Source organism: Salvelinus sp. IW2-2015, linkage group LG13 (genome assembly GCF_002910315.2).
Source record: "Salvelinus sp. IW2-2015 linkage group LG13, ASM291031v2, whole genome shotgun sequence".
NCBI classification, from domain to species: domain Eukaryota; kingdom Metazoa; phylum Chordata; class Actinopteri; order Salmoniformes; family Salmonidae; genus Salvelinus; species Salvelinus sp. IW2-2015.
Window position 1 is genome coordinate 36,326,600 of NC_036853.1, and position 23,796 is coordinate 36,350,395.

At 41.9% G+C, this 23,796-nt stretch overlaps 1 protein-coding gene across 1 annotated transcript in view; it reads right to left on the minus strand.

The window, feature by feature from the left end:
• Positions 1-23,796, minus strand: part of mast2 (microtubule associated serine/threonine kinase 2) — a 271,656-nt gene that overhangs the window by 216,954 nt on the left and 30,906 nt on the right.

The following is a 23,796-nucleotide window of genomic DNA, read 5'->3' on the forward strand; positions in this document are numbered from 1 at the left end:
TTAATATTAGACATCGTGCACCAGCTGTTATTGACAAATAGACACACACCCCCACCCCTTGTCTTACCAGACGTAGCTGTTCTGTCCTGCCAATGCACGGAAACCCCAGACAACTGTATATTATCCGTGTGGTCATTCAGCCACGACTCGGTGAAACATAAGATATTACAGTTTTTAATGTCCCGTTGGTAGGATAGTCTCGAACGGAGCTCATCCAGTTTACAATCCAGTGATTGTACATTGGCTAATAGAACGGATGATAGAGGCGGGTTACCCACTCGCCGACGAATTCTCACAAGGCACCCTGATCTCCGCCCCCTGTATTTCATTATTTTCTTCAGTGAATGACGGGGATTTGGGCCTTGTCTGGGAGCAACATTATATCCTTCGCGTCCGACTCATTAAATAAAAAAATCTTTGTCCAGTTTGAGGTGAGTAATCGCTGTTCTGATATCCAGAAGCTCTTTTCGGTCATAAGATGGTAGCATCAACATTATGTACAAATWATTYTTTTAAACACACACAAAATAACACAATTGGTTAGGAGCCTGTAAAACGGCAGCCAACCCCTCCGGCGCCATTCTACATCTACATTAAGTTGAAACTGTAACTATAGGCCACTCACAAACATTCAATGTAGTCTTTGTAAGCAAGTCCAGTGTATATTTGGCCTTGTGTTTTAGGTTATTGTCCTGCTGAAGGGTGCATTTCTCTCCCAGTGTCTGTTGGAAAGCATTCCGTTTCTTTTATCTTAAAAAACTCCTTAGTCCTTGCCGATGACAAGCATACCCATAACATTTTGCAGCTACCACCATGCTTGAAAATACAAAGAGTGGTACTCAGTGATGTGTTGGGAGTTGCCCCAAAAATAACGTTTTGTATTAACAMATTTKTTGCAGTTTTACTTTAGTGCCTTATGGCAAACAGGATGCATGTTTTGGAATATTTTTTATTCTGTACAGGCTTCCTTTGATTTCACTGTCATTTAGGTAAGTATTGTGGAATAACTACAATGTTGTTGATCCATCCTCAGTTTTCACCTATTACAGCCATTAAACTCTGTGACTGTTTTAAAGTCAACATTGGCCTCATGGTGAAATMCCTGAACSGTTTCCTTCCTCTCCGGCAACTGAGTTAGGAAGGTCGCCTGTATCTTTATAGTGACTGGGCATATTGATACACCATCCAAAGTGCAATTAATAACTTTGCCACTCTCAAATGGATATTCATTGTCTGAATTTTTAAAATATTTACTCATCTACCAATAGGTGCCCTTCTTTGCGAGGCATTGGAAAACCTCCCTGGTCTTTGTGGTTGAATCTATGTTTGAAATTCCCTGCTCGACTGAGGAATCTTACAGATAACTGTATGTGTGGGGTACAGAGATGAGGTAGTCAGTCAAAAATCACGTTAAACACTATGATTGCACACAGTGTGAGTCCATGCAACTTATTATGTGACTTGTTAAGCACAATTTTACTCCTAAACTTATTTAGGCTTGCCATAACAAAGGGATGGAATACTTATTGACTCAAGGAATTTCAGCTTTTCATTTTTAATTAATTTCTAAACATTTCTAAAAACATAATTCCACTTTGACACTATGGGGTATTTTGTGTAAAACCAGTGACTTTTTGAAGGCACAGTAGATGACAGAGAGAGAGAGAGACGTAGAAGACCCCTTAATTAGAGACGGACACATTGAGTGGATAAAGGAAGCTCCGCTTGCTAGGCTTCATCAATCCCTGCATGCAATCAATCACCCTGTAAATCAACTACAACTCTGGGCTCTGGGTGCCTGTTATCAACCAAAGACAGGGGAGGAGAAGAGGAARGAGGGGTGTGTTTGTGTGTGTGGCCCATAAATAAAGCCACTAACTGCTCACGACTACGCGACCGAGCCCAGTATGAATTAAAGAGCCTGATGTGTGCCAATCTAAAGCAACTTGTGGAAAATCAATGAGTGTCAATTCTGAGGAGGGAGGGGTGGTAGAAGACAGAAGGGAGAAGGATGTGTTTGTCTTTTGTGCCCATGACTATGTTCAAGATTAAACTCTGCTGAACAAGAGGATGGAGCAAGGGAGAGGAGAGGGGGAAACGATAGATATAGAGTGAGTGAGGTGAGTGAGTGAGGTGAGTGAGTGAGGTGAGGTGAGTGAGGTGAGTGAGGGGAGTGAGGGGAGTGAGGTGAGTGAGTGAAGCAGAGCTCCCCAGTTCCTTCAGAAGGGTATACTACAAAGAAAGATCAACAACTTATTTCATAATATTTAGTTAATTTTTTTTATAAAGATAAGCTTGAAATATTAATGGTCTGATTGACCCAACTAACCAAAAACAAAGTTTAGCTTTCCTAATGAACCACAAAATGAGTAGTTATTTGTATTTATGTATCAAAGCTAGCTGGCTAACTCATTGATCCTACTTTATAGTATATCCCAAACAAATTATTTACAACAGAGGTACACAGGCAACACCCCCCCCCCCCCCTCCCTTCCCCAAATATCACATCAAGGCAAGCCACATCACGCCACTGCAATTTCAAACACAAAGACATTTCTAACATCAAAAAGTTGACAGAAAAAGTATAAACAAAATGAAAGCACAAAAACTGGCAGCGACAGCTTTGGGGGCGTAAAGAAACACAATAATGAAAATATGAAAGCAACAATCAGCAAGCTGTTGGTTTGTTTGGGGCTCTGAGGTCTGTGTTAACTTTATACTTTATGAAAGGCTTTCTGACCAGAGCCTGAATAGTTGGTCTTGTTCCAGTAACATATAGATCATAGAGGAAGAGCCTTCAGTAGTACCGATGTGGAGGGAGGGAAAAATCTGTTCAACACGATCAACAGGTTTGAATAATACATTTGTGTTTGTGCTTGTGCTTAAAACATACGTGCTCCGAGGCCTCCTGAGTGGCGCAGCGGTCTAAGGCACTGAGGCGTCACTACACTAGGCGTCACTGAGTGCTTGAGGCGTCGCTACAGACCCGGGTTCGATCCCAAGCTGTGTCACAACAGGCTGTGCCCGGGAGTCCCCTAAGGAGGTGCACAATTTGCTCAGCGTCGTCCGGGTTAGGGAGGGTTTGGTCGAGGGGGGGCTTTACTGGCTCATTGTGCTCCAGCGACTACTTGTGGTGGGCCGGGCGCCAGAAGGCTGACTTTGGTCATCAGTTGAACAGTGTTTCCTCCGACAATTGGTGCAGCTGGCTTCCGGGCTAAGCGGGCAGGTGTTAAGTAGCGCGGTTTGGCGGGTCATGTTTCGGAGGACACATGACTCGAGCTTCGCTTCTCCTGAGCCCATTGGGGAGTTGCAGCGATGAGACAAGATCGTAATTGGATCGCAATTGGATATCACAAAATATATATACAGCTCTGGGAAAAATTAAGAGACCGCTGAAAAATTGTTCCGTTTCTTCTCTGGTTTTACTATTTATAGGTATGTGTTTGGGTAAAATGAAAATTTGTTTTATTCTATAATCTACTGACAACATTTCTCCCAAATTAAAATAAAATATTGTCATATAGAGCATTTCTTTGCAGCAAATGACAAACTAGGCCTCTCCAGGTCTCGCACCCACAGGGAAATTTGGTGGAGGATCGGTGATGATCTTGGGGGTGCTACAGCAAGCCTGGAATCAGGCAGATTTGTCTTTGTGAAGGACGATGAATCAAGCCACGTACAGGTTGTCCTGGAAGAAAGCTTGCTTCCTTCTGCTCTGACAATGTTCCCCAACTCTGAGGATTGTTTTTTCCAGCAGGACAATGCTCCACGCCACACTGCAGGTCAATCAAGGTGTGGATGGAGGACCACCTGATCAAGACCCTGTCATGGCCAGCCAAATCTCCAGACCTGACCCCATTGAAAACCTCTGGAATGTGACCAAGAGGAAGAGGATGGTGAAAACCATCAAACAAATCCGAGCGGCTTGATTTTGCGCCAGGAGTGGCATAAAGTCACCCACACATCAATGTGAAAGACTGGTGGAGAGCAGGCCAAGACGCATGAAAGCTGTGATTGAAAAATCAGGGTTATTCCACCAAATAATGATTTCTGAACTCTTCCTAAGTTAAAACATTAGCATTGTGTTGTGTAAAATAAAAGAACTTATTTTCTTTGCATCATTCGAGGTCTGACAACACTGCATCTTTTTTGTTATTTTGACCAGCCTGTCATTTGCTGCAAAGAAATGCTCTAAATGACAATATTTTTATTTGGAATTTGGGAGAAATGTTGTCAGTAGTTTATAGAATAAAACAAAAATATTAATTTTACCCAAATGCACACCTATAAATAGTAAAACCAGAGAAACTGATAATTTTGCAGCGGTCTCTTAATTTCTTCCAGAGCTATATATATACACAGTACCAGTCAAAAGTTTGGACACCTACTCATTCAATAATAGTGAAAACATCAAAACTATGAAATAATACAGAATCATGTAGTAACCAGAAAAGTGTTAAACAAATCAAAATATATTTTAGATTTTAGATTCTTCAAAGTAACCACCCTTTGTCTTGAACTTTGCACACTCTCAACCAGCTTTGACAGTTTCTTCAAGTGCAGTCGCAAAACCCATCAAGCACTACGATGAAACTGGAGTTACATTCGAGTTAACAGCCTCAGAAATCGGCAATTAACTGCACCTCAGATTGCAGCCCAAATAAAGGCTTCACAGAGTTCAAGTAACAGACACATCTCAACATCAACTGTTCAGAGGAGACTGTGTGAATCAGGCCTTCATGGTCAATTTGCTGCAAAGAAACCACTACTAAAGGACACCAATAAGAAGAAGAGACTTGCTTGGGCCCAGAAACACGAGCAGTGCACACTAGACTGGTGGAAATCTGTCCTTTGATCTGATGAGTCCAAAATTGAGATTTTTGTTTCCAACCACCGTGTCTTTGTGAGACGCAGAGTAGGTGAACGGATGATCTCCACATATGTGGTTCCCACCGTGAAGCATGGAGAAGGAGATGTGATGATGTGGGGGTGCTTCGCTGGTGACACTGTCAGTGATTTATTTACAATTCAAGGCACACTTAACCAGCATGGCTACCACAGCATTCTGCAGCGATATGCCATCCCATCTCGTTTGCGCTAGTGGGACTATCAATTGTCTTTCAACAGGACAATGACCAAAAACACACCTCCAGGCTTGTGAAAAAGGCTATTTGACCAAGAAGGAGAGTGATGGAGTGCTGCATCAGATGACCTGTCCTCCTATATTTTGATTTGTTTAACACTTTTATATAAAAAATGAAATAACATATCCAGCTTAGTCAGTCAGCTACGAGCCAAACAAAGACAGCTCCTGCTATTGATTAGAGCTGACACAGGAAGCTGGTGAGAGGAAAATAGAAAAACAGGGAAAAGTGAATCCATTCAGAGACAAAACATACATACATAACACCTCCTGATAGTTGCCAAGGCGACGCGGGGTGTCTTTTGATTGTGCATGYTGTGTGCTGCGCTAGCTCTGTGGAGACATAGATATGGTCTCAGCACTCCTAGGCAACGGAACGGAATCCAGGAGTGGCATCTTCTTGACCCCACATCAACACTGCAGCCTGTGCTGATTAGAGTGAGATTGAGAGACAGACCAGTTCAGGCATAGCTGATGGGTGATGTGGTTAAGCGGGGGAAGGATACGGCTCTGTGTGTGTGTGTGTGGTGTGACGGCCCTGAATTTGTCTGAACGTCTCAGTGCTTTTCCTGCCGATGGGGCGCTTCCCTTTCAACTCTATATTAAAAAGCCAGCATCAGCTGCGCACGTGAGGAAGTGTTCAACCCTCAGCTTGGAAGCTTGTTGATACCCAGTTTGTTTTGTTGTATTTAAAAGTACTGTAGCCGTGTTGCAAGATCAACCAGTATCTTTGTTGGTCTCCGCTGTACTCTGTGGCATTTCTCCACTGGAAATCTGGTTGGCACATTGGATTGTCTGATTGACAACTTTTTTTACATACGGTATTTCATTTGTTTTAGTGTGATTTATACTGTGTTGGTTTATGTGTTCAGTTGTAGGTGAAGACTACTGAGATTTCTGATAACCTTTATTGTGTGTGGAAGGGGAGTTTATTGCAATCTGATTGTATGAATGAGCCCGGGTTATTACGTATCACATTCTGGAGGGACAATTGCGTGACTGAGGTCACTTGGGTTCCCTGCACTCTTTTACCGGGCTGGACATTTATGTTATGCCTGAGGTACGGGACATTTACCAGTGAACCAAGGTTGWTTTTATTTTTGTGACTTGATTATGTGATTTATTGTGATAATACAACAAACACAAAAGAAAAGGGGTATTTAAGTTATTTCCGATGTTTTAAAGGTTTATGAAAAGTGTATTTCCATATTGACTTTTACATGAGTACTTTGAATTGGTGTAGACTTGACGGACCAGACAGGACTCAATCCCTCACAAACAAAAAGGAGAAAAGTATATTTCCTCTGGTAGGCACAACCTACCTGGCACCCTTAACAAACAAAAACCTTAAGTCAAAACTGTTACAGTGTGTGTGTGTGTGTGTGTGTGTGTGAGAGAGAGAGAGAGTTCAGGTCAGTTACTGAACTCTGGAGAGAGAACTCAGTTCTCTCTCCAGTGAATGGCATGTGGTCCGTTCAGTCAGCGCCATACATCAATAAGGTAAGGCCCCTTCCACTTCCATCACCTCCCAAACCAACAACCCAGGCATAGAGCCTAACCAGCCTAACCAAAGGATTGTAAGGGAAATTAACAGGAATCACCAAACCCACCAAAAGGTAGATGTATAAAGGTAATAGAAACTCAAGAGTGTAGTATTTCTGTTCTGAGTGTCACAATAACCCTTAATAAAAACATGTTAATTTCCTCCCATTTGTTACTCAATGTCATTCTCCAATCACCTTGAAGGCTGAAAATAGACCAGACTCATTCCAGGTTCATTAATTTATTCCCTCCCAGCAGTAGCAGACAGACGGGGAGGGACAGGCCCTGAAGCCTGGGGCACGGGTACAGCTGTGCCAGCCATGTGTGCCCCCTTGCCTGGCCATCAGTCTTCTGCTACAGCTTCTAGTTCCAGACCCCCTAGCCCCCACACTGGGCTAAACAGAAAGGACACAAAGCCCCACATACACACAGTACACACAGTTGCTCTGCTCTTGTCCCATCTTGATTATTGTACGGTATTGCACTTACTGTATTGTTAAGTGCAGCAAAGAAAGACCTAGCAAAGCTGCAGCATGCCTTGACTAACATCAACAACATGCATGCCAGTCTTTCCTGGTTGAGGGTTGACAAGATATTAACTGCTTCTCTTTTAGTTTTTATGAGAAGTATTACTGTAATGAAAATAATCAAATAACATTCAGCTCAGACATCCATACATAACCCACAAGAAATGTCACCGGGGGTCTCTTCACAGCCCCCACATCCAAAGCAAAACAGCAAACAATTTTATTAAAAGAACATTTCATGGAATGGCGGGGACTGAGGGAACACACACACAAACACACGCGCACACACACACACTTTTTTTTTGCTGTTTTGTTTGTATATCTTTGTATTTCAAACTTGTCTATCAGTGTTTTGTTATTTGTCATGTTTTGTGTTTTTTGTGGACTCCGGGAAGAATAGCTGCTGCCGTTGCAAAAGCTAACGGGGATCCAAATAAACAGTACACACACACATCTAACCATGGAACTAGATGGATGCGAATGCTGGAGCCCAGTGTACTGTCTGCAGGTGAGTCTAGCGGTAACTGTCTCCTACACTCTCAGTCCTTCCTCTCCAAGGGCACTTCTAGTGCGAAGGCACCACAGCGGGAAATGAGACACGCTGCTTTCCTCTCTGCCCATCCCTGAGCCCCCATTCTCGTCCCTGGTACAGAGACACAGCGAGGCCCTCTGTTCTGTTCTACACCCTACCTCAAACACAGAGCAAAAGCAGAGAGCTAGCCTAGCAGATAAGCTAAGAGGTTAACTGGAGAGTGGAGACATCTGTGGTTTCATCTGACTTGAAATGTAATATGCAAAGTCAAATGTTCATAGGCCTACATGTCCTAGAGTTCTCAAAGTCTAAGGACTTTAATGGATAACTAGTTAATCCGGAATCCCATTGCCCATCGCAGAGTTGTACAAACAGAGAGAGATCCACCCCTCATTAATGTCTACTAAATCAAAGCTCTTCCATAGCATGTCCTTATAGAGATGGTAATGGAAGCCAGATAGTGCCTTGGAATTAATCCACTGTTTATGTGAGCTACGCTGAGGCCAAGCCTCCTAGTCCTAGATAGCTACTAAAGATGGATAACTCTGATGCACACTGAACTCGTGCCCACACACACCTCTACAGCCAACAGCACAGCTGCCTGCAGGTGGCCTTGTTTGGAGAGAAATCCAAGGGGTAAAACATCAAGACCCGGAGAAAGGGAGGGAGAGAGGGAGAGAACAAAAGAGAAAAGGGGGAGGATAGGTGAGAAAAGGCGGTAAAGAAGCAAAGCAAAAGACTGTTCTCACTAGCTAACCACTACCTTGTTCAATGGTCACAGTCAGAGGCGACAGGCCATTATGGAACAGCTGGGGGTGGTGGTTACGGAATGAATGGAATGACAGCCACTGTGTGTTAATACTGTTAGTGTTCAGGTAGTGGTGTGTTGGTGGAGGAAAATAGAGAAAAAATGTGGTTTTCATGGTGAGAAAGTAGAGTGTACAATGTATGAGAGATGAATAGAATCCTACTGGCAATTACCACCGTCACAGGTCACCACAATACAGATCTATTTCATCTATTTCTAAGGGCTTGGGATCCAAGGGTTATCGTTTTACATGTAAATCAATGAAATGCTACTAACATCAATAATTCATATTAGGAGAACTCAGAAGGCTCCTATGAACAGAATCATGAAACCCAAAGAAAGGCTTTGGCTGAAAATACCGCGGCACTGCCAAGAACAGATCATTTCAGCTGTAGCTTATAGACCTTTTTTTAAACAGCTTTTTGAAGAGGAACGGAAGTGAACCTTGGATCCCAAAAGAACTTCCGGTGCATTTGTAAACAGCTGCTCTGTTGTGGCTGTAAACAGTTTAACACTTGCCTGCATGGATAGTAACGTTAGCAGCAGGAGGTGGCGGCACCAGGATAATGTGTAGCACACGGGTAAGTCTATCAAATTAACCATCTATTTCTAGGTAACGTCAAGATAGACAGACATCCAATATCTGCTAAAAACAACAATGTATTAGCTACCTAGATTTCCAGGTCGCAACGAGAGAACTTTGACAATAGAAAAAAACATAATGCAACGAAATATCAAATGTTACATCACTTGAGAATATTAAAGCAAGTCCCGGTCTAATTTCTATGTTTCCTCACCTTAGACATAGAGACCTGTGAAAGCTGCTAAACCCGGTCTACGGATGAAGGGCTCAAAGAAAGTTCCAAGTCCTGGAGAGACTGAAGGGTATCTCCAATGGGTTATATATGCTATTGGTTTAGTGTTAGATTTGGTTGTGGGACGATAAAAATATTGTTAAAAGTAACAATGCATAGACCTAGAACATGCATAGCCAACCTTGCTCCTAGAGATCTAGCTATTGGGAGTGCAGGTTTTTGTTCCAGCCCAGCCCTGACATTCTGCATATTATTCAATTAACTATTCAATCATCTCGTTTTGGAGTAAGATGGATGTCTAAACCCACGAACCATTTACCATCTTTGTATGATATGAAATAAAGTGTTGATTCTTTGAATTAAGTATAGTAGTCAGTGAACATGTTTGTCTGTTATTGGATTGACACTCTCATTTTGTCTGATATTGCACAGATTTGTCCTTGATCATTGGTGTAGGTGTAACAATCCTTGTATGGCAGATCTAGGACGCAACCCCTGTCCACAACAGCACTTCATACCCACAAAGCAGTGTCCATTATCCTACCAAAACCGTGATCTTGGTTGGGCAAGGATAAAAATACTTCAGGGCAGGTGACATCACCACACAATGGCTACTAGGGCTTTGTCTCACTTTGTCTTTCCTTGATTACTCGCATCCTATTTCATCACCTGTATTGTATCGCAACTGGTCCCTCCCCACTGGCCTTCTGCTCCATTGGGTGTTGAGAAGGCGGCAATGAAGGAATTAAGGAAGGATGAATTGAGACTCACTCCTCTGCTACACCCACTGACCTCCTCCATCTCCTCATCAACCTCAGCGGCCAGCAGAGCAGACTGTGAACTGAGTCAATCTAGCATTGAATTCTGCTACATCGACTCAGATCACACATTCGGCAGCTGAATTATACTGTTGTGGGAGGAGGTGAAAGCGGGTGACTGTAGCAGAGGTGAGCTGCAGGTGAGTTCTAGTAGCCCCTGATGTGATGTCATCCCCCTGAGACTTGAAGTAGCGTCTCCTCCTCCTACGCACACTCACTAGACTATGCATTATATACACACAGTATACACACACACACGCTCACAAGACCCACACACATATTTGCATACACTAGATATGCACACACACACGCATACGGACACAACACAAACACATATACATACACATTACACACACTTTTACACTCATCATTTGCTGCTGCTACTCTGATCTTTATTTTACTCTTATTATCTATCCTGAAATCTAGTCACTTTACCCTGCCTTCATGTACATGTCTACCTCTAACTCTGCACATTGATCTGGTACTGATACTCCCTGTATATAGCTCCATTCTTGTGTATTTTATTTATATTCCTGGTTACGGTAAAGTCTACACCAGTTGTATTCGGCACATGTGATTTTTTAAACATGAATGTATCTATGTTTTAATACCATAAGCATCTCAGCTGTGGGAGGATCTCCTCCTGCAATGTTGTGCCAATTCTGCTACACTTACTGTCCTCCTCCTCCAGTGGTTGGAACTCATACATTACATTGCTACTTTGCAGCCAATGTAAAAATGACCCTTCACTGTGGTCACTCCTCGGGGTATTTGTCTCGTGTCCACTATCCATTTTCTCTATTTGAAATGATACTATTAGAAATAGGGAAAGCCCTCACACATCTGAGATAGCGTGTGTGTGTGTGTGTGTGTGTGTGGGGGAGAATCATTTGCTAATAACTTGAAAGAAAATATAAGGCTGATAATGGCAAGATCAGTGTGTGGGTTTGTCTTTTTCATTAGACAATTAATTTGGCTAACCATGTTGAAGGATACCAGATTTGACTTCTACAGCTACTGCAGCTCATGCAGTCATGAAATGGATTAGTGCAAGCCCTACCCTTGTAATGAAGGTAGGCCTTAAGGATGACATGCACAGGAGAGACATTATTAGCAAATATCACTATCACAAAGGTGTGCAGAAAGGAATATTTACATGTTTTATTTTCATTTCAAAATACATGTCGCTTGAAATAAAGTTACAATTTGTTTGCTTTATGTTATGTATAATCCTGGTGTAATTATTATTAGTTCAACATTATCACCACAAGGTGTCAGCACTAGCATTTGTATTATAATCTAGCTTTACTTACTGCAAACAAACCAGTAGCTAGGTCTCATAACGTGAAGTCGATAATACATGCCTAACACAAGCTAGTGGTTTATTAAAACTACAGTTTCTTCATTGAAACTAAGAGGGCAATAAACCTGGGTAAAATATAGTTGCATTTTGAAGGAAGCAGAAGACGACCTAGGAGAGATAGATTGGTGGGAGAGAGGGGTTGATATAAACATTGTGACTGTCAAACATTGGACTTGTATGCTAGCTACATTTAGTTTAGTTATATTGTTGGCTGTCGTGAGAGAAATGTATCTATCTAGCTGGCTAACAAGGTAAGCAGATCTTTCTCTACCTTTACATCACGCTAACTGAGGTTATTTGCTGTGCTAGCCAAATGTAGCCAACACCACCAGAGCAAACGGATAATAAACAGGAAATAAACATTATCTGAACATTTTGTTTAGAGAATCTGGTAGAAACAAGTCAATGTTTGTATATAACTCATTTGTTAAATTTTTGGGTTGGATAAATAAATACGAGCCTGTTATTTTGTGCTAGCTAGCTGACTAGCTATCCTGCCCTACCAAGCAAAAAGGCAATAACTGCTAATTTGGTTGAAAATTAGTTAATGTAATTTTTGCTACATTAAATACATGCTTAATCATGTGGATAAGTATCCTGCCTCTTGTATTGTGTTTTGGAGAAAATGGGGGTCATGTTAAAAGTAACTGCATAACGTTACTGTGAAACCAAGGTAAATAAAATATGTTTTTCTCAGTTCCACACTGAGCAGTTACTGCCTTTTTGCTTGGTAGGGCAGTATTATTGTGAGCTGCAGTGCCGGCTGTTTACTGGGAAACCTCTTGGTTGCGCATGCATATACAGTAGAATGTGTTATTGCTTTGACAGATGAACAGGTCTATACTAAGTATTGAAGGGGTAGGAAAGGATTATTAAACCTATAATATTCATTACATTCTCTTAATGTCATCTAAAAAACAACATGTCATCGTTTACAGTGGGAGTATGACGGAAGCCTAGCAAAACTATTTATCAGCTAGGCTACTTCAACAGCCCCTCCACCCTCCCCCTTTTCCTCATTTTAATATGTGCTGTCTTCAAAAGGCAGACTGGCAGGATTACTTTGCTGGAGGAGAAAGTGCACATTTCCACTGAAGCCTTAATCTCTGCTTGTGTAATTTACTCGTGGGAGAAAAATAAATAAACAATATAACAATAAATGAACACAAGGCCCAACACAACGCACATCAGCCAATTATTCCCGAAAAAATGTGTTGCCTGGAGCCATGAATGATGTTGTGCTTTCTTTTCCTCCCATTGCTCCAAATGTCCACTGATCTCAAGCAGACGCTTTTAATTCTTCATACCCATCTTAATTTCTATCTGGACGCAGCCAGTCAAGGCAAGCTGCCCCATTGGGGGGGTGGAAGGGAAGTTAGAGACCAGATCAGTCTCTGAGACCCGGGTAATTAACTAAATATAGACAAACAGGAGAGTGGAAGTAAAACAGCTCAACTCTGTTCATTAGTTTCCACAAGCCTGGATGGATGGATGGAAGAAACCTTTGGCTAATGGAATTAAACAGAATAACATGGCTGTATGCAGTGGAAAATAAATACAATTTATTGGACCTCTTACCCTTTCCACTAAACTTGGTAATGCTTGACTGGTGGTAAGCAGAGGCCCCTATTCTCTTGGTAAGAAAGCCCCTGTGTAAAAGTAATTGAGCAGTGGAGGATGAGGAGAAGAGAGAGGGATACGCAGAAGCTACTGGTAATTACAGCGGTCGTTATGGCTGACCTGCCGCCCAGGAACTCGGCTCACAGAACACACTCACATTTCGTCCAATTAGAGTTTGAGTTCTGCCACCCTGAGAAATATTCAAAAGGTCGCATCTCCGACAAACCAGGAGAGAAGATTCTGAAGTTATCAGGACAGAGGTGACCACTGGCAACGCATATGGAATATAAATAAGAACTGGGATGACGATGACACACACACAGTTGTCTTTGTCTCATGTACAAACAAGGCCTTTTGTTTTCTCTGGTAAAATTTCCTGGGGTCAACCTGAGTGTTGTTATTGTTTGACTAGAGTTCAGAGGAATTTGTCTGGTTGTTTAGTCTCGTATCACACCTGTGGAGTGTGAGATGTTACAGACACTGTTGATTTTCACCAATGAGTAAGTCTGTTACGATGACCGTATTAGTGCCACACTGGCAGTCACGAGTCATGACGGCAGTCAAATTCCACGTGACCGTTTAGTCACGGTAAATAGGCTTCTCCAAGCCCTGAATCTGCTGATGGTCATTAGTAGCCTACCGAACTTGCTAACTGCCTGGTATTCAGCACTCTATTGTCCCTCTAACCAATAAAACACTTCATGAGAGCCTATGAGCTCATGTTGCGCAACATTTCTATAGGCTATTCAATTGCATGAGAAAACACTTAACCTACTATTTATTTCTCAACTTTACTAAATGTTAAGCACATTGCTTCTCTTTATGACAAGAGTATAGCCTACCTGGCTGGCATGAAAATGAAACACGGGAAAAGCGTCCTCCATTCGCTATTTAAGTGCCTAGATTACATTTTTWAAAATTGCCCTGCCTGTTTCGAGACAGGTGCATAATAGTGGTCTATTCTAAATCAAAACAAATTTCACACATATTTACAATACAGTGCATTCGGAAAGTATTCAGACCCCTTGACTTTTTCCACGTTATGTTAGACTTATTCTAAAATGTATTAAATCGTTTTTTCCCTCATCAATCCACATACAATACCCCATTGTGCAAAAAAAGCAAAAATCKTCTTTTAGAAATGTTTGCTAATTTATTCAAAATTAAAAACTGAAATATCACATTTACATAAGTATTCAGACCCTGTACTCAAGCTCCCGAGTGGCGCAGCATATCTCAGTGATAGAGGCATCACTACAGATACCCTGGTTCGAATCCAGGCTGTATCACAGCTGGACGTCATTGGAAGTCCCATAGGGTGGCGCACAATTGGCCGAGCGTCGTCCGGGTTTGGCCGGTGTAGGCCGTCGATGTAAATAAGAATTTGTTCTTCACTGACTTGCCTAGTTAAAAATATATACACTGTTCAAACGTTTGGGGTCACTTAAATGTCCATGTTTTTGAAAGAAAAGCTAATTTTTTGTCCATTAAAATAACATAGAATTGATCAGAAATACAGTGTAGACATTGTTAATGTTGTAAATTACTATTGTAGATGGAAACGGCTGATTATTTTTATGGAAGATCTACATTGGCATATTATCCCATTATCAGCAACCATCACTCCTGTGTTCAAAATGGCACGTTGTGTTAGCTAATCCAAGTTTATCAATTTCAAAAAGGCTAATTGATCATTAGAAAACCCATTTTGCAATTAAGTTAGCGCAGCTGAAAACTGTTGTGCTGATTAAAGTAGCAAAAAAACTGGCCTAGTTGAGTATCTGAAGCATCAGCATTTGTGGGTTCGATTACAGGCTCAAAATGGCCAGAAACAAAGTACTTTCTTCTGAAACTCATAAGTCTTGTTCTTGTAATTCTTGTTCTGAGAAATGAAGGATATTCCATGCGAGAAATTGCCAAGAAAGTGAAGATCTCGTACAAATTCATATTATGGAACAGTTCAAATAAGCAAAGAGAAACGACTGTCCATCATTACTTTAAGACATGAAGGTCAGTCAATACAGAACATTTCAAGAACTTTGAACATTTCTTCAAGTGCAGTTGCAAAAACCATCAAGCACTATGATGAAACTGGCTCTCACGAGGAACACCACAGGACAGGAAGAACCAGAGTTACCTCTGCTGCAGAGGATAAGTTCATTAGAATTACCAGCCTCAGAAATTGCAGCCCAAATAAATGTTTCACAGTCCAAGTAACAGACACCTCTCAACATCAATTGTTCAGAGGAGACTGTGCGAATCAGGCCTTCATGGTCGAATTGCAGCAAAGAAACCACTGCTAAATGACAACAATAATAAGAAGAGACTTGCTTGGGCCAAGAAACACGAGCAATTGACATTAGACTGGTGGAACTCTGTCCTTTGGTCCAAATTTGAGATTTTTTGTTCCAACCGCCGTGTCTTTGTGAGATGCAGAGTAGGTGAACGGATGATCACGTGGTTCCCACGTGAAGCATGGAGGAGGTGTGATGGTACTTTGCTGGTGACACTGTCTGTGATTTACTTAGAATTCAAGTCACACTTAACCAGCATGGCTACCACAGCATTCTGCAGTGATATGCCATCCCATCAGGTCTGCGCTTAGTGGGAATATCATTGGTTTTCAGCAGGACAATGACCCAACACACCTCCAGGCTGTGTAAGGGCTATTTGACCAAGAAGGAGAGTGATGGAGTGCTGCATCAGATTACCTGGCCTCCACAATCACCAAACCTCAACCCAGTTGAGATGGTTTGGGATGAGTTGGAACCGCAGAGTGAAGAAAAAGCAGCCAACAAGTGCTCAGCATATGTGGGAACTCCTTCAAGACTGTTGGAAAAGCATTCCAGGTGAAGCTGGTTGAGAGAATGCCAAGAGTGTGTAAAGCTGTCATCAACGCAAAGGCTGGCTACTTCGAAATAATCTCAAATATGTTTAACACTTTTTGGGTTACTACATGATTCAGTGTGTTATTTCATAGTTTTGATGTCTTCACTATTAGAAAATAGTAAAAAATAAAGAAAAACCCTTGAATGATATATACAGTACCAAACTTTTGACTGGTACTGTGTGTGTGTGTGTATATATATATATATATATATACATACACACATGGGGGATTGGAAATGCAGACAATTACATTGATGGAAGCTACAATCTATCTGCAATATTAAAGCTGATATACCCCCTAAAAAATAAACATGAATTGTGGCATGGGGCAGAAATAATGCAGTGCGACTTGAGTTTCGCCATCACCTAGAAGACTATGTCCCCTTTTCTCAACAGAGGGAGGGAGAGCAGAGGGATGGTGAGTCAGGTGAGTGGTGGCCTCACCGCTGCTCCCTCCCTCCGGTCAGACACAGGCCATCAGTACAGAAAAAATATATATACACAGTGCCTTTGGAAAGTATTCAGACCCCTTGACCTTTTCAACATTTTGGTAGATTACAGCCTTATTCAAAAATGTATTAAATCGTTTTTTCCCTCATCAATCTACACACAATACCCCATAAAGAAAAAACTGGATTTTAGAAATGTTTGCTAATTCATTAAAAATAAAAACTGAAATATCACATTTATGTAAGTATTCAGACTCTTTACTCAGTATTTCGTTGAAGAACCTTTGGCAGTGATTACAGCTTCGAGTCTTCTTGGGTAGCAAAGGAGAAGACCAATAAGCAATAAGTATTACTGCTACTTAAGTAATACAATACAATCTGAAACAACTTTTACACAATGAGTGAAGTGAAACCATCCATCATATTAATTTGGGGTTCTGGAACATGATTTTCATGCTTTCATTGCACAATCAAACACAGATTATGAACTGGGTGGCTCGAACCGTGAATGATGATTGGCTGAAAGCTGTGGCATATGAGACTGTATACCACAGGTATGACAGAACATTTATTTTTATTGTTCTAATTACGTTTGTAACCGATTTATAGTAGCAATAAGGCACCTCGGTGGTTTGTGGTATATGGCCAATATACCACACACCCTTGGCCTTATTGCTTAATTAGATCTCTGTCCTTCTGTGACTTGAAAGATTCCCTGTGGGGAGATAAATTATGCTGTGTTGTCATGCAAGGCAGGCCTCTCTCTGCTGTAAAGCCTATCATCTCTCTGTGCACCGCCTGCAGTAGGCAGCTTGATCTCCTACATAAGAGGATATGCTGCAGTAGCTACCTTGTGCTAGGACACTGCTGCACTGAAGGACACACTTCACACACCCAAGACATGCGCTGCCAGCCTGCTCACCGACCCACTTCGTTTCACCGACCAACAGCGCTGGCTACCTTGGCATTCAAGGCAGGCCGAACTAAGACACAGGGATCCCAATAAACAGTACGCTGAACATCACTTTGGTCACGTATAAGCGCTAAAAGTAGCTCTCCCACCAGGTGACTGCAGGTACACGCTGTCCTCCTTTGGCTATGAATTATGAACATGACAACCAAGGAGAGACAGAGACAGAGAGGGAAAGAGATGTAGAGTTCTTTTCACATCTCTTTTCTTTGTGAGTGGGAAATGTAACCTTGGGAGGATAGCGTGAGTCATCACTGCACTTCAGCAGACCTTGGCCAGCCAGGCTGTTTAGTGCTGAGGTTGGAGAAGAAACGGCCTGGTTTCAACTGACAGACTGACAGACACAAACAGGGCCCTCTGGCCATAGTCCCAAAAAATACATTGGGACACTGGCGCACAGTCAGACAAGGACGCATAGTCACTGCAACTCACAGAGGCATAGCAGCAGTAACAGACACACAAGACACAGACACACAGTCCAAAGCAGGGACACAGACCCTACAGACCCAGACAGATGAGAGAAGACACTGATGAGCCACAGACAGGTCTGATGTGTTGCGACGTTGTCTACCATGTTCAGTTGTGTCACTCTATCCTGGTACTGGGAGACAGTTCTGTTTAGGCTCCTAGTCACAGTAATTATTCATCATGATCTCATGTATATTTCATACAGCATCATCAGTACAGTCAACTCATTTCGGTAGAAGTCTTGATGAACTCCTCAATGAGGTCATTGAGTCCAAGTTAAATAAGTTGTCCTTTACGTAACTCAAGTTGATCTTGCTTGAATAGAGTAGCATTTAAACTTGTGTTGAAAACATTTTTATTTATTTTAAATATCAACTTCTCTACGGGTGTCATCTTACAAATACAATACAGCGATCTGCCCTTGCTCAATTTCTGTGTGTGTGTGTGTGTGTGTGTGTGTGTGTGTGTGTGTGTGTGTGTGTGTGTGTGTGTGTGTAATGTGCGCGTGTTAGTTCCAGCCCAGTCCCAGCTGTCAGTCATCCTCCAGTGTGTTCCAGCCGTGGCAGGCTGAGGTTAATACCCTCTCTAATATTCATCCCCAGATCTTTGAAGTGATCCCATCCACCACGCCTCAGATAAAAGCATCAATACACAGCAAGCGGGAGAAAGAAAAACAGCCCTCTCATTTTAAGGCACTTAACCTTTCCTGTCTTGGCAAACCAAAGCGGACATGGGTTATTTAGATCTGCAAGTGAAAAGAAAATGGTAATTTCCAAGCGAGTAAAACGATGACAATGGAGGGAGAAAGACTGTTTTGTTTATGTCTGAATTATGATCTTCAATTTCAAAAGGCCCTGCTCGTCTCCTGTGGCAGGCTGAGTGTGTTTTAATGATGAAGCTGGGGAGAGATATAAAAAGAGCCACGGTGGAACAATAGCACTTGACTATTCCCTTTTTATTTATTTATTTATTAGCGTTTATTCCCGTTCCAGCTAAACCTTTCATTTTGACACAAATGCAAATAGTATGCAACTGTCACTATGTTAATGCCTTGGCTTACACGCTCTCTCTCTCATCAATCTAGCATTATTCAGCTGATATTATACCTACATCATCTTAAACTCAGGAAATAGAACTGAGCTGGACTTAAACTGCTCGGCCTTGAGTCAACACAATGAGCACATACTATGGACGTGTTTGACAAGCGTCTGGCGCATTACATTTTAATAATTCAATGAGTGGAAAGGTTTGGTTTTCAAGGTCATTCGCCTAGTAGTCTATAAGGGATGCTCTCAACTTTTACTTTACTACAACCTAAGTCTCACATGGCAACCTGGTCTCAGAGCATTTCGTATTATTCTTTATGTTAATCTGAGACACTCCATTTAGTGTGATATGTTACGTTTTGTATGGTATGCAATAATTTGCAAAATGTACAATATGTTACAAATTTTCAAACGTACAATATGTTACGAATTTGTAAAATGCATGATTTGTTACGAATTCTAGCTAGGTAGCTAGGTGGCTAACGTTAGCTAGGCTAGGGGTTAAGTTTGAGTTAGGTTAAAGAGGAGGGTTAGGGTTAGGGGAAGGGTTAGCTAACATGCTAAGTAGTTGCAAAGTAGCAAAAAGATTAGTAAGTAGTTGAAAAAGTGCTAATTAGCTAAAATGCTAAAGTTGTCCGTGAAGAAACTCGCAACCTTTGGGTTGCTAGACATTCGCATTATACGCCCACTAACCACCCTACTTTCATATTTGCCTTAAGTAACCATCTGTCTTATACAACCATACCGAACGTAACATATCATACTAATTTGGGAGTTCCAGATGTACATTTACTATGTTACGTTTAGTCTGAGACCAGGCTGTACATGGTGACGAGTGCTGTAGCTTAGATGTTCTGATGGGTGCCAGAGAAATAAAAACATTCAAACCAATGAGAAATATCCTAGAAATCAGTGTGTATGTGTGTGTGAGTGTTATCCTCATCCTGTCCAGGTGCTCCTCTCTCAGGGGACACTTAAGCCCACTAGAGTAGGCCACTCTCTGGCCATCTGGGACTCTGAAAGGTTACCAGGTGATTTCCAGGAATTATAGGTAACGTATTATGTATTTTTCATGAAAACACACACACCAAGTGCACACTCTAGGCCCCAAACACACATTAACCCGGATGTAAACACCATCTGGCTATGCAGGGTTGTTTCCCTGCAGAGTCCAGACCAGACAGCAGTGCCTCCATCTCCCCTCATCAGAGCACTGTACTGTATGAGAGTATTCAATTAAATGAGTGCCTGACCAAACAAGACAGACCCACTAGGGAAGACAGTGACAGAAGACATGATTTCCACATCCCATGAAGAACTGTGTTAACATGTGTCATACAAGGCACAACATGCCTGTTACACCAGCCAATTCGGCAGGGAGCCCAATTCATACATGTGAAAATATCAACAAACCATATTGCCCAATGTTGACTATGGCTCAGGTTGACAGTTACTGATATTAATGGGCCATTCAGGCCTTAGGTGACATTGAACTCATAGCCCTTAGCTACAGTACAGGAGAATAGAGGGGTTAATGTGTTTCACCAATAGGCCTATGTACTGTAACTGAACAACTAATGTAATTGAAATCAATAACAGATTCAAACCTCTCAGCACAAGACCGACAGACATGCCACAGCTGTTAGGAAAAGGATAAATAAAAATGGTTGTTACCGGAAGCTGTCTAATACTGGAGGACTTAGTCTCAGAGAACCTTACTGTAGTTAGCTACTGTATTTATGCTAAAGGCAGAAACCGGAGGGGTGGTTGGGGTGGCAGGTAGCCTAGCAGTTAAAAGCATTGGGCCAGTAACAGAAAGGTCGCTGGTTCAAATCCCCCGATCCAACTATGTGAAAAATCTGTTTGTGTCCCCTTGAGCAAGGCACTTAACCCTAATTGCTCTGGATAAGAGCATCTGCTAAATTACTCAAATGTAAGTAGAGGAAAACTTTAATAAACTGGCCTCTGAAAAATATAAATGAACTATGATTATTTGCTCACCTAAAACAGCTCCGCAGGTCATATTTTCCATTTCAAAACGCTTCCACAATTTCCTGTTGGCTGCATTACGCAATAGCTGTGGATACTTTCAAAAAGTCAGAAAAGGTTTGTCTGTGGGCCTTTCTTGATGTCATTCACACAAACCACAACGTACCAGTTTTACTAATCTGTCAAGACACCTTCTCACTGAAACGTGACAACACAATTGATTCATACTGACACTGTTTACAATCAAACCTTTGATAGGTATTTGCATCGGTCGTTAGTTACGTTACATTTGAATTGACAAAACCTTGAACTTTCCCTGTAATGACCCTGTAATGTTTTAGTGAACCAACTTTTTAAAGGCCATGCTGTGAGCGTGTAATAATGCAATGAATGTGAGTGTCTCTCAACCAGCTATAATATATACAGCTTTGTCCCACTGTATCTTACAGCATTGCCCAAAGCTGAGAACAGAGATTTGATAATACTGCCATCTATTGGTGGGTTGAACAGCTGAAGACTATTTTATGGATCACATGAATGAACCTGCAGTGCCATGTACCGCCAGTAGGTATAGCCCTAGAGCAGCAACAGCTTGTTACAAACGTATACAGTCAATGGAGGCAACACACACACATCACAACACGGCTATCAACATTCCTATCATATTATGTAGGTCAGATGAGCTGTGAGTCGTGATACATCTCCTCACACACACGCGTACACATGCACGAACGCCACGTGTGAACACAGAGGTAGGGTGGCAGGTAGCCTAAGACCATTAAGCCAGTAACCGAAAGGTCGCTGGTCCGAATCCCCGAGCCGGCAAGGTGGAACGATATGCTGTTCTGCCCTTAAACAAGCCAATTTATCCCAAACAACAACTGCATCCAGGGTGCTGTCGATTGAGAGGGGTTGGGTTAAATGCGGAAGACACGTCGGTTGAATGCATTCAGTTGTGCAACTGACTAAGTATCCCCTTTTTTCCACACACACTCAATCACTCTCCAGTTCTCCTGCTATAGGTCTCAGTTTGCAGACTGTATGGGCAGACAGACAGTGTGTATAGTGCTCAGAGCAGACAGCTGTCCTGACTAGTGAATATAGAGACAGCCTGACTCAATCTCTCTATCTCTGCCTGCCTGCTGCAGCTCTCTGTATAAAAGGGCAATACTGCACAGCACTGTGTACTGGCTGGGTAGATTGATAGAGCTGTCCAGGATAGATGGAGCAATAAAAGAGTAATATAGGCCTAAAGATTAATTTTGTCTCTTGCTAATTGGGGAATACTGGATTTATTGGGACAGTACATACAGTTGAAGTCGGAAGTTTACATACACTTAGGTTGGAGTCATTAAAACTCGTTTTTCAACCACTCCACACATTTCTTGTTAACAAACTATAGTTTTGGCAAGTCGGTTAGGACATCTACTTTGTGCATGACACAAGTCATTTTTCCAACAATTGTTTAAAGACAGATTATTTCACTGTATCACAATTCCAGTGGGTCAGAAAGTTTACATACACTAAGTTGACTGTGCCTTTAAACAACATGGAAAATTCCAAAAAATGTCATGGCATTAGAAGCTTCTGATAGACTAATTGATGTCAATTGGAGGTGTACCTGTGGATGTATTTCAAGGCCTACCTTCAAACTCAGTGCCTCTTTGCTTGACATCATGGGAAAATCAAACRAAATCAGCCAAGACCTCAGAAAAAAAATTGTAGACCTCCACAAGTCTAGTTCATCCTTGGGAGCAATTTCCACGCAGCCGTCATACCGCTCAGGAAGGAGACGCGTTCTGTCTCCTAGAGATGAACGTACTTTGGTGCGAAAAGTGCAAATYAATCCCAGAACAACATCAAAGGACCTTGTGAAGATGCTGGAAGAAACAGGTATCAAARAGTATCTATATCCACAGTAAAAAGTATCTATATCCACAGTAAAAAGTATCTATATCCACAGTAAAACAAGTCCTATATCGACATAACTTGAAAAGCCGCTCAGCAAGGATGAAGCCACTGCTCCATAACCGCCATAAAAAAAAACAGACTACGGTTTGGAACTGCACATGGGGACAAAGATTGTACTTTTTGGAGAAATGTCCTCTGGTCTGAAGAAACAAAAATAGAACTGTTTGGCCATAATGAACATCATTTTGTTTGGAGGAAAAAKGGGGAGGCTTGCAAGTCGAAGAACACCATCCCAACCGTGAAGCACTTTGGTGGCAGCATCATGTTGTGGGGGTGCTTTGCTGCAGGAGGGACTGGTGCACTWCACTAAATAGATGGCATCATGAGGTAGGAAAATTATGAGGATATATTGAAGCAACATCTCAAAACATCAGTCAGGAAGTTAAAGCTTGGTCACAAATGCATCTTCCAAGTGGACAATGACCCCAAGCATACTTCCAAAGTTGTGGCAAAATGGCTTAAGGACAACAAAGTCAAGGTATTGGMGTGGCCATCACAAAGCCCTGATGACCTCAATCCTATAGAAAATGTGTGCGCAGAACTGAAAAAACATGTGCGAGCAAGGAGGCCTACAAACCTGACTGTTACACCAGCTCGGTCAGGAGGAATGGGCCAAAACTCACCCAACTTATTGTGGGAAGCTTGTGGAAGACTACCCAAAACGTTTTACCCAAGTTAAACAATTTAAAGGCGATGTTACCAAACACTAAATGAGTGCATGTAAACTTCTGACCCACTGGGAATGTGATGAAAGAAATAAAAGCTGAAATAAAGCATTCTCTCTACTATTATTCTGACACATTTCACATTCATAAAATAAAGTGGTGATCCTAACTGACCTAAGAC